The sequence below is a fragment of the Sinohyriopsis cumingii genome, chromosome 3 (genome assembly GCF_028554795.1).
Source record: "Sinohyriopsis cumingii isolate HCF-2022 chromosome 3, ASM2855479v2, whole genome shotgun sequence".
Lineage (NCBI taxonomy): Eukaryota > Metazoa > Mollusca > Bivalvia > Unionida > Unionidae > Sinohyriopsis > Sinohyriopsis cumingii.
Window position 1 is genome coordinate 59,421,247 of NC_142963.1, and position 13,156 is coordinate 59,434,402.

Consider the following 13,156-nt stretch of genomic DNA (forward strand, 5'->3'; position numbering starts at 1 on the left):
CATGAAAGCATCTATTAACATTTACTACCATGAATTCCATCTGGACATTTCTGCCATTTCAACCATAATTTCATCAATAATGAATATCCCTGAATTCACAATTTCATTACAAAATCCCCTTGCTGAGCTAAAGGCATTAGAATGGAACATAATGACAACTGTACCTCTCTGATCCAAACACAGTGAAATATCATGAAAAAAGTACCTCTCTAATTAAAAACACAGTGAAATATCATGACAAAAGTACCTCTCTGATCCAAACACAGTGAAATATCATGACAAAAGTACCTCTCTGATCTGGACACGGTGAAACATCATGACAAAAGTACCTCTCTCATCCAGACACTGTGAAACATAATGACAATAGTACTTGTCTGATCCAGAACACAGTTAAAACTATCGGGGAAAATATTCCCATGCATACCTATGACTTTTCTAATGGCTCCAGAAAATGACAAAAAATCCAAATATAGATTCTGAACTAAAACAGATATATCCAGTGATAAAATCTGAATCTCAGTCAAACAATTTTACACTTGTATAGCACATAAACTTGTCAAATTTTTTATGTACTGTGTTTGTAATCTTAGCAGCCTACGAGGGGAATAAGTTTTATTCCTTTTCCTTATTAGTACAGTACAAGATACCCAGCCTTTGTTTTCCCAAGGAAATATTCAGTTTTGGTTGAGTAAGAAACACCCAGTTTTGAAACTGCATATTTATCACATGGTATACACGTCAAGGTTTATCCTTCCCCAAAACTTGGTGATACATTTTGTAAGATCATACACTCTGGTCAATGTAATATGAGACCATTCTATAAGAATATACACTCTTGTCAATGTAATATGAGGACATTATGTAAGATCATACACCTGGTCAATGTAATATGAGGACATTATGTAAGATCATACACTCTGGTCAATGTAATATGAGACCATTCTATAAGAATATACACTCTTGTCAATGTAATATGAGGACATTTTGTAAGATCATACACTCTGGTCAATGTAATATGAGGACATTCTATAAGAATATACACTCTTGTCAATGTAATATGAGGACATTATGTAAGATCATACACCTGGTCAATGTAATATGAGACCATTCTGTCGGATCATACACCTGGTCAATGTAATATGAGACCATTCTGTCGGATCATACACTATGGTCAATGTAAAATGAGACCATCTATAAGATAATACACTCTGGTCAATGTAATATGAGGCCATTTTATAAGAATATACACTCTGGTCAATGTAATATGAGGCCGTTATGTAAGATCATATACTCATGTCAATGTAATATGAGGTCATTCTGTAAGAACATACACAGGTCACTGTAATACAAGGTCATTCTGAAAGAACACACACTCTGGACAATGTAATATGAGACCGTTCTGTAAGAACAGTGACTCTGGTCAATGTACTACGAGGCCATTCTGTAAGAACAGTGACTCTGGTCAATGTAATACAAGGCCATTCTGTAAGAATATGCACTCTAGTCAATGTAATATGAGGACATTCTGTAAGAACAGTGACTCTGGTCAATGTAATATGAGGCCATTCTGTAAGAATATACACTAGTCATGTAATATGAGGCCATTCTGTAAGACCAGTGACCCTGGTCAATGTAATAATGAGGCCATTCTGTAAGAATATACACTCTAGTCAATGTAATATGAGACCATTCTGTAAGAATATGCACTCTAGTCAATGTAATATGAGTACGTTCTGTAAGAACAGTGACTCTGGTCAATGTAATACGAGGCCATTCTGTAAGAATATGCACTCTAGTCAATGTAATATGAGGACATTCTGTAAGACCAGTGACTCTGGTCAATGTAATATGAGGCCATTCTGTAAGAATATACACTATACTCAATGTAATACGAGGCCATTCTGTAAGAATATAAACTCTAGCCAATGTAATATGAGGACATTCTGTAAGAATATACACTCTAATCAATGTAATATGAGGCCATTCTGTAAGAATATGCACTCTAGTCAATGTAATATGAGGACGTTCTGTAAGAACAGTGACTCTGGTCAATGTAATATGAGGCCATTTTATAAGAATATACACTCTGGTCAATGTAATATGAGGCCATTATGTAAGATCATATACTCATGTCAATGTAATATGAGGTCATTCTGTAAGAACATACACAGGTCAATGTAATACAAGGTCATTCTGAAAGAACACACAGTCTGGACAATGTAATAAGAGACCGTTCTGTAAGAACAGTGACTCTGATCAATGTACTACGAGGCCATTCTGTAAGAACAGTGACTCTGGTCAATGTAATACGATGCCATTCTGTAAGAATATGCACTCTAGTCAATGTAATATGAGGACGTTCTGTAAGAACAGTGACTCTGGTCAATGTAATATGAGGCCATTCTGTAAGAATATGCACTCTAGTCAATGTACTATGAGGCCATTCTGTAAGAACAGTGACTCTGGTCAATGTAATACGATGCCATTCTGTAAGAATATACACTCTAGTCAATGTAATATGAGGACATTCTGTAAGAACAGTGACTCTGATCAATGTACTACGAGGCCATTCTGTAAGAACAGTGACTCTGGTCAATGTAATACAAGGCCATTCTGTAAGAATATGCACTCTAGTCAATGTACTACGAGGCCATTCTGTAAGAACAGTGACTCTGGTCAATGTAATACGATGCCATTCTGTAAGAATATGCACTCTAGTCAATGTAATATGAGGACGTTCTGTAAGAACAGTGACTCTGATCAATGTACTACGAGGCCATTCTGTAAGAACAGTGACTCTGGTCAATGTAATACGATGCCATTCTGTAAGAATATGCACTCTAGTCAATGTAATATGAGGACATTCTGTAAGAACAGTGACTCTGGTCAATGTAATACAAGGCTATTCTGTAAGAATATACACTCAAGTCAATGCAATATGAGGACATTCTGTAAGACCAGTGACTCTGGTCAATGTAATATGAGGACATTCTGTAAGAACAGTGACTCTGGTCAATGTAATACAAGGCTATTCTGTAAGAATATACACTCCAGTCAATGTAATACGATGCCATTCTGTAAGAATATGCACTCTAGTCAATGTAATATGAGGACGTTCTGTAAGAACAGTGACTCTGATCAATGTACTACGAGGCCATTCTGTAAGAACAGTGACTCTGGTCAATGTAATACGATGCCATTCTGTAAGAATATGCACTCTAGTCAATGTAATATGAGGACGTTCTGTAAGCACAGTGACTCTGGTCAATGTAATACAAGGCTATTCTGTAAGAATATACATTCTAGTCAATGTAATATGAGGCCATTCTGTAAGACCAGTGACTCTGGTCAATGTAATATGAGGCCATTCTGTAAGAATATACACTCTACTCAATGTAATATGAGGCCATTCTGTAAGACCAGTGACTCTGGTCAATGTAATATGATACCATTCTGTAAGAATATACACTCTAGTCAATGTAGTATGAGGCCATTCTGTAAGAATATCACTCTAGTCAATGTAATATGAGGCCATTCTGTAAGAATATCACTCTAGTCAATGTAATATGAGGCCATTCTGTAAGACCAGTGACCCTGGTCAATGTAATATGAGACCATTCTGTCAGATCATACACTCTGGTCAATGTAATACAATGCCATTCTGTAAGAATATGCACCCCAGTCAATGTAATATGAGGACTTTCTGTAAGACCAGTGACTCTGGTCAATGTAATGAGGCCATTCTGTAAGAATATTCACTCTCTCAATGTAATATGAGGCCATTCTGTAAGACCAGTGACTCTGGTCAATGTAATACGAGACCGTTCTAGTTGTGCTATATAACTTGCTAATTATTTTTATGTTGACTCATTGCAACAACCTTAACATTTGATCTAGAATGAACAGATTTTGGTATTTTTGTAGATTCTATGAAATGTCGTGATTATGGACTGGATTTATCTTTGCCAATTCTACATGAAATACATCAGATTGAAGCAACAAGGGAGAAGCATCTTAACATCTGCAAGTGTGTTTTTGTTATGTCATTGGTTGTTTGAAATCATAATGTGGGAAAAATATGAAGTCTTTCAATTGCAATTATCAAAAAGATGCTATGGAATTTAATGTTTATTTCATTTTGAGTGCAGTAAAGAGAATGTAACTGCACTTGGAATATAGTAAAAATTACAGTACAATTTTGAAATGTGTTATCAAGCTTGAGAACCCATGACATGGCTCATGTAATTTGTATTTGCAGAACTTTGTGTGTGTGTGTGTGTGTGTGTGATTTGGACTTTTAATGTAGCTTTTTTTTAAAAATTCAGTCATATCGCTACGATGTCTGCAGTGTGACGGTTTATAGTGATGTTTAGCACTGGGGCATCATGCTGCAGACATGTAGCATCATGCCTCACCCAGTCAGGTTATCCTGACATCAGGCCGATTAGTCCTAACACTAATCTCTTGATGCTGAGCGCCAAGCGAGACAGCAGTTAGTACCATTTTTGTAAGTCTTTGGTATGACTCATCCAGGGATCAAACCCATGACCTCCTGCGTCTGAGGCAGACGCTCTAACCACTAGGCCACTGGAACGGTGTAATTTGCAGAACTAAGAAAATACATTTTGAGAAAATTCAGGATGTAAAACTGTAAGTATATTTTTTGCCATTCTTATTACCAGCTAAAGAAGACAATTTATGCCTTGTCACTTGCATGTTATTTGTAAGGACCCTGTCTAGCATCTATAGCTAGCCAAAATCCGAAACACTGTATCAAAAAAGTTAACATGGAATGTGCCAAAGCAGCTGATACATGGCAGTCCATGAAACATCTTGTTTAGTTCATTCAGAAACAAATTTAATCAACCAAAACGTAAAGCAACTACTACAAGTGTACATGATTTGTTTACAAAGTAGTTCCTAATACACTATTGAGCACACAGTTCAATATGAAGTTATGAGCAAATGCAATATCGTAAAATAATGAATGATTCTGACAAAGTAATGTTAACAGAGAAAAAAATGAGCATATAATAATCAATCATGATATAACTGCGTGTATTAACATCACAGTCATGTTATAACAATTGTAAATGACAAATTACTAAATTAGTGATGTCACTTATCATATACACTCACATACAAGTCAGGTTCAACTGCAAGCAAAACTGACTCTGATCTGCCATCAAACAATGTACTGGCAGATCAGGGTCTACACTATTTGTGCAAATGATTGATCCTGACAAACAGCATAAACCCAGATCTTCCAGTGCATTATGCAACTGTAGATCTGGGTCTGTGCAGTTTGCAGTTGGATCAGACTTACACACAATTATATACGGTAGTCAGCTTCATTAGTAGAAATAGTTTCCAGATTTCAGGGTAATCCTAAAATCAATCAAACTCATTGAATGATAAAGTTCACATTTGCCACAAGTGGTCTGTAACATATATGATACATTTGTTTTGTCGATTTCAAACTTGCAGAACTCTCAAGTAAAGTTCTCTAAATATGCCAGTTACTCAGGGTCTATTGTTGAACATACAATAACATGCCACATACCCAGGGTATATTGTTGAACATACAATAGCATGTCATATACCCAGGGTATATTCTTGAACATACAATAGCATGCCACATACCCAGAGTCTATTCTTGAACATACAATAGCATGCCACATACCCAGGGTATATTGTTGAACATACAATAGCACAATTCATGTTATGTCAAACAGTCAACTGAATGCACTAAAATAGCACATCATTTCTGCAAGCCCTGCCTCATTCCCCTATTTGTAAAAAAATTCTCTTTCGTTATTTGTTCTACTGATTATTCTTAACAAACTACACAATGATCTGCTGACACATAATGTTCCAGCAGATCTGGATCTGTACAATCTGAAGTTGGTATTGACTTAATGGTGAGTAAACACAGTACCATTTAAATTGGCTTGAGATTTAATGGATTAATTCCAGCAGTGTAGATGGTGTCTGAAATCAACTTTCAGATTCTTTCTGACTTTAAGACAGCAAATATATCAAAATAACAAACACTCCTTATAAAGTTAACGTTCATTATGAAAATATCAGGTTTTGGCCAATGAACAAGCAAAAATTTGGAATACTGAATGTAATGCAGTAAAATCTGTGTGCTGACAGCATGTTGCTTAAATTACTATGAAAGTCTTTAGAAAAACTTTCCAGTAATTTTAATTCAAAATAATGAAATTCATCTCGTCAGGCCCAAGTTGCTGCTTTAGTTGTTGTTGTTGTAGGGTTTAACAATATTTTTCAGCACAAGATAGGCTATATATGGTGGCCAGTATAAATGGTGCACGAAAAACCCAGGAAAACCCTGGAAAGAAACACTTACCCATAAGAAGCTACTGGCAGGCTTTCTCACATACCCATATTGGCTGAGCCCAAGACTTGAACCCAGGTAGACAGGTAAGATGGCAGTGATCTGTAACAGTGAGCGTTTTAGACCACTCGCCCACTCGGGGCACCTGCTGCTTTAGTAAAGATCTTACCAACTCCTTACAGTACCACAAAACAATAACTCCTAACAGAACCACATAGTATTAACTCCGTACAGTACAACACAGCATTAACTCCTTACAGTACCACATAGCATTCACTCCTTACAGTACCACACAGCATTAACTCCTCACAGTACCACGTAGCATTAGCTAGCTCCTCACAGTACCACACAGCATTAGCTCCTTACAGTAAAACACAGCATTAACTCCTCACAGTACCACATACATTTAACTCCTTACAGTGTCACACAGCATTAACTCCTAACAGTACAATATGGCATTAACTCCTCACAGTACCACATACATTTAACTCCTTACAATACCACACATGGCATTAATTCCCACAGTACAACATGGCATTAACTCCTACAGTACAACATGGCATTAACTCCCACAGTACAACACATTAACTCCCACAGTACAACATGATATAACTCCTACAATACAACATGGCATTAATTTCCACAGTACAACATGGCATTAACTCCTACAGTACAACATGGCATTAACTCTTACAGTACAACATGGCATTAATTCCCACAGTACAACATGGCATTAACTCCTACAGTACAACATGGCATTAACTCCCACAGTACAACACGACATTAACTCCCACAGTACAACATGATATTAACTCCTACAATACAACATGGCATTAACTCCCACCGTACAACACATTAACTCCCACAGTACAACATGATATTAACTCCTACAGTACAACATGGCATTAACTCCCACAGTACAACACATTAACTCCCACAGTACAACATGACATTAACTCCTACAATACAACATGGCATTAATTTCCACAGTACAACATGGCATTAACTCCTACAGTACAACATGGCATTAACTCTTACAGTACAACATGGCATTAATTCCCACAGTACAACATGGCATTAACTCCTACAGTACAACATGGCATTAACTCCCACAGTACAACACGACATTAACTCCCACAGTACAACATGATATTAACTCCTACAATACAACATGGCATTAATTTCCACAGTACAACATGGCATTAACTCCTACAGTACAACATGGCATTAACTCTTACAGTACAACATGGCATTAACTCCTACAGTACAACATGACATTAACTCTCACAGTACAACATGGCATTAACTCCTACAATATACAACATGGCATTAACTCCCCCAGTACAGCACGACATTAACTCCCACAGTACAACATGGCATTAACTCCTACAATACAACATGGCATTAATTTCCACAGTACAACTTGGCATTAACTCCTACAGTACAACGTGACATTAACTCCCACAGTACAACATGACATTAACTCCTACAATACAACATGGCATTAGTTCCCACAGTACAACATGGTATTAACTCCTACAGTACAATACAGCATTAACTCCTTACAGTACCACAGAGCTTTCAACTATTGATCAGAGCACTTCTGCCAGCCTCTCTAGGGAATCTTATTATATACATTAGACTTATTGATGTGACTTCATTTTATCCAATTTCATTTTTCTCCTGATGTATTATGAAATCTGTAATGCTTTCATGGTGTGAATCATGTATTACTGGTACACTGATTCAGATCTAAACTCCGATTCATGAATAACTTGTGGAGAAGTAATTATATGCAACCAACAAAAACAAGTCAATGATTCCAAATAAGAACTGTGATAATATATCTCTTGATAGCTATTTCTAAAAGCCTGTTGTTTGCAGTTGGACTTGACTTGTAACAGCCTATCTTGATTGTCCCCAGCACAGACTTGTAACAGCCTATCTTGATTGTCCCCAGCACAGACTTGTAACAGCCTATCTTGATTGTCCCCAGCACAGACATGTAATAGTCTATCTTGATTGTCCCCAGCACAGACTTGTAACAGCCTATCATGATTGTCCCCAGCACAGACTTGTAACAGCCTATCTTCACTGTCCCCAGCACAGACTTGTAAAAGCCTATCTTGATTGTCCCCAGCACAGACTAGGGATCTCAACTGGGAATGGAGAAGCAGATGGAAGCTGTTTTTTGCTGAAATACATGCTTGGCAAATTAGAAAAACCACCCATAATTCCCACTGAACCTGATCCAGCCCTGCTTTATGGAGAGGGCATAATGCTCACTAAAAGAGGAATGTTTTGAGGGTAAAGTTCTTGACGGAAACTTCATCTAAAGGCTCATATAAGTTTTTATTAAAAGACAGCAGGACACAAAAAATTTCATTTGGTCATTAGAGAGTGAGACACTGGTCTTTGGTGCTCAAAATACCTGATCATGTCTGATAAGTGGAAATCTGTCCAATGGAAGGGCCATTCAAAATTTGATTGCTGTAATAGGCTGCAAGATAGCCCTTAACAGTAGAAACCAAGCACTGTTTCTGTTCTAAATGAGACAGCTATGGACTGACATGTTTTTCTACTACACCAATCACAAAAGATTCACCATCTGGCATCATACACCTCACGCACAGATTTTCTCATGGATTGAATGATGTACATGTACTTGGCAACACTGAACAAAAACTTTTCTTGGTGATGAGATCAATTGAGATGAACCAAGCATGGTGATGGAGAATCTGTGGGCTGATGTTAAAGGTCAGCCCCTGTGTTATCCTAAGAGGTCCATTCTCTGAGACAGGGTCATGGGATGCTTCACCAGCAGATAGTTTGGGGGTGGGGTGGGGGTGAGACTCCACCCAGTTACCTATCCCTGCACAGTAGAGCTCCAATGACCAATACCTAGAATCCACAACTGGGCACCTGGTCATTGGGCACAGATTTGTTATGTGACTCATATCTGTAGGAAGACCCTTTCCCAGATTTGATAAACTTAGATCTGAGCACTCTAATTCTAGGGTGTCTTGATACCATTGCCAACAAGGGTCCATGACACTTGAAAGGTGTCTGATGTTTTGATTAGAACCATTTTCATCAAAACCAGTTAAACAGTCATCATTTGGTGTCCTTTAGTGAAGCCCCATGTTGATATGATCATCCATTCAGGAGAACTAGTGATACCAATATTTTCCAAGATGGCCACTGTGGTTTTTGTATTGGATGTCCAAGCAAAACCCTATTTTTTTATGCTTAGGACGAACCAGACATCACAAGCATTCTTGTGAAAATCCCATGCTAATATGACCTTCCATTCATGAGGCATAGTGACAACATGATTTTCAAGATGGCTGCCAAAGTGGCCATATTGGACACCATATCAGCACCATTTCATTTAGGACCAAATAGAGATCATAAGAAATCTTTTTAATAAATACCCCATGTTGATACGACCAAGAGAAGTAGCAACAAGAAGCCTTTCAAGATGGCTGTTATGGTGGCTGTATTGAATGTCTGAGCAACACCATTTTCATAAAGGACCAGCTAGATAATGGGATGAATGTGTGTGTAATGTATCACAGGAATCCTTAAAGTAGTTTTAAAAAAAGCATGATGACAAACATTATGCAAACAGATGGACAGACAGCAGAAATAGGACAACAGATGACTAATGACAGACGACAAACCAATCCATAAGCCCTTCTAAACTGTGACCAGTAGAGCTAAAAAGTAGTGTATTTATGTTGTTGTTGTTGTTGTTGTTCCAGGGTTTAACGCCATTTTTCAGCTCAGTATGGGCTATACATGGCAGACAGTATAGCTGGTTGAGGAAGAACCCTGGAAAATCCAGTGAAGAACCACCTACCCACGAGAAGCTACTGGCAGGCTTTCCCACATACCTATGCTAGCCCGAGCCTGAGACTTGAACCAACGCAGAGAGAGGTGAGATGGCAGTGATTTGGAACAGTGAGCACTTTAGACCACTCGGCCACTTGGGGCCCCAGTATATTCATGAATAATAAAACTATAGAAACAGGCATCATAATTTATATTTGTAAGCAAATTTATCAATTGATCAGAACATGTAACAGAATTTAGGTCTTTAAACATAAAAAATAAATGTGCAGAAATGAATCCTGCGACAGCTTCAAGAGCAAGATATCCCAAAGTTGCTATATCAAAAGACACGCTGACGAAACAGACTGCATTTTCCTGATCTTAAAATAACCCGGAGATATTCTTCACACAGTATTAAGATATCAGTACTCAAGATTTGTAAAATTTCATCAGTAAACTCTAAGGATGACATTTTGATGGCCATTAAATCAATGAGTCTCCTGTTCTCTACAGATGTGGCCTACAGTTTGCTCATATCAATCATGCTATCTTCTCTGCCCATGCTGACAGGAATATACTCTCTGTACTTGCTAACAAGTCAGGTCAAACTGCAAACACAAAGATCCCGATCTGCCATAGCATAAGGCACCTACAGATCCAGGTCTATGTTGTTCTACTGATTACGCCTACCAAACTGCACAGATCCAGATCTACGTCACATTATGTGATGGCATATTTGGGTCTGTGCAGTTTGTAGTTGGACTTGACTTATAACCTGGTACTCAGCTATGTTTGTAAACAAAGACATTAAAATAGCTCTTAACCATTACATGGAGTCCTGAGCTTTGTAAATACTGCCCAACCTGATGTAGTGGATTTTAAAGATAAATTTTTGGATGAAATCTCTGCATCTGTCCTTAAAGGATACCAGAAATAAAGCTTTTCCTTTTATGAATGTAATTCTCAACAAATTTTATTAGGCTAATGTTTATAAATTAAATATTGTTGGCAGATAGTGATTATATTGCACAGAAGATACCACAATTCTGTAAATTGCAGAGTTTATCAGAGTTTTGATGAGACGACTGATCAAGTGGTCCCATGACGCAATACTAGACAGTCCACAAATACAAGACAGTCCACAAATACAAACAGAAACATGGCGAGCAAGACAGACAAGAAGAGACCAGATTTGGGTTGCACATTCAAAAGCTGAATCTGCTTCCAAGATATGCTCATAACTATATCTGTTGAATTGTGTGTTAACAATTTGTGTAAGACATGACAGAAGAAAAGTACAACAGTAAGAAGGTGCTCATATTTCATATTTTGGAATTTTAAAAAAAGCAATGTAATTTTTTTAAAAATATGTATACATGTGCAAAAATGTGATAAGGATTAAGTGATGGTGCCCAATGTAAAAATAAAAAATTTAGAACAGTGCAATAAATTCACTTAAGAAGGATGAGGTTCAATTGTATTATATGTAAATGACATATTTTTTACCTACCCCCAACACACACACACACATACACAGCACCTAAGGACTGATATCTTGAAAATATACATCCAACGCTGGAATGCTGAGAGATAAAACTGAATTCTGGGCGAAGAGACTAGAACAGGGACCGACTTGTGTATGAAACAATATCCATTACTGGGGAGGTGTAAAAGGCATTGAGAACGTTTTTCATCAGTCGTAACTTAAGCATTAGTTTTTCACACACACAAAAAAAAATCAAAAAAATCTGCAAAGCAGAAATCATAAGTAATTAATTTAAACTTTAAGAAGCTTCCTTCTTATGATTCAATCACAGTGTATTTAATATGCAGGCTACAGATAGTGTATTGACAAATCTGATAGTATATACATGTCTGGTATAAATAGTTCATGTACTGTACTGGTCAGTGCTTAAATGAAATTTTTTTAGGCACAGTCTCCTTCCGGTGACTTAAATAAACTCATAGGCCCTGACTGAAATTCCACAAGCCCAGACAATTCATACCTGTCAACTCTCAAGCCAGGAGAAAAACCTCCCGATTTTGGGGTTATTTCCTCACCTACCTCCAGATCTCGTACTATCTCCTGAGTTTTCGCAGAGAACTCCCTATTATTACATTATGTATGTCAATTTTCATTTCTCAGAAGAAGAAAAACAAGCCATACATACATAGATATAATGTATGCAATCCACAGATGCCATATTCTATTTTATCACTTGTGAATATTGTAGTGACCAAATAATATTACGCGGCAATTTTTTTCTTCAGCAAATAGAATGTTAAAATTAAACATTATTCATGTAAATTTCAGATTTTTTTTAACCAGTACAACAGTACAGTAGTAAAAAATAAAATGAATAAAATTGTCACCAATTAGCTTAAATCCCATGAATGATCACTGTAAATGCTGCTTATATTTCTCTGCAAATAAAATCACAACTCCATTTCCGCCAAAGAAACTCGGCCAGTTAACACCGGACATTCTTCTACCGTATATGTAAAGTTTAATTACCATGATTAAATTAAAAGAAGGAATTAAAAAATATACACGCAGCATATGTACCCCCAAAGAACTAATTTCAGAATAAATATTTTATTCAGTAAACAGTGTTACATGCCTTAAGACTTAAACCTAATGAAATAAAGTGGGACATAAAATGTGGGAAAAACAGTTGCCACATGTACGGTAACTTGCAACTGCAGATTTGAACTGTTAAAATGAAGTCCTAGGCATCGTAAGTTTACAACAAAATAGAACATTGTTTTCTTGCCAATCAACAGCCCATTTCATGCAGACTTCGGTGAACTTCGTAATTTGCTCGGAATTTTGATCACGTGGTGGGTGGTCAGCTGACCGTAATAGTGACTCGATAGGTGGTGGGCAAAATATGGCTAACGCTTCAGCATCACCATAAACTTCTGTAACTACTTCAACATCGTTTATCGAGTTGAAAAATG

At 37.2% G+C, this 13,156-nt stretch overlaps 1 protein-coding gene across 18 annotated transcripts in view; it reads right to left on the reverse strand.

Annotated features, from left to right (window-relative positions):
* The window catches only part of LOC149802934 (uncharacterized), a 389,228-nt gene that overhangs the window by 190,233 nt on the left and 185,839 nt on the right, over nucleotides 1-13,156 (reverse strand). The window lies entirely within an intron of this gene.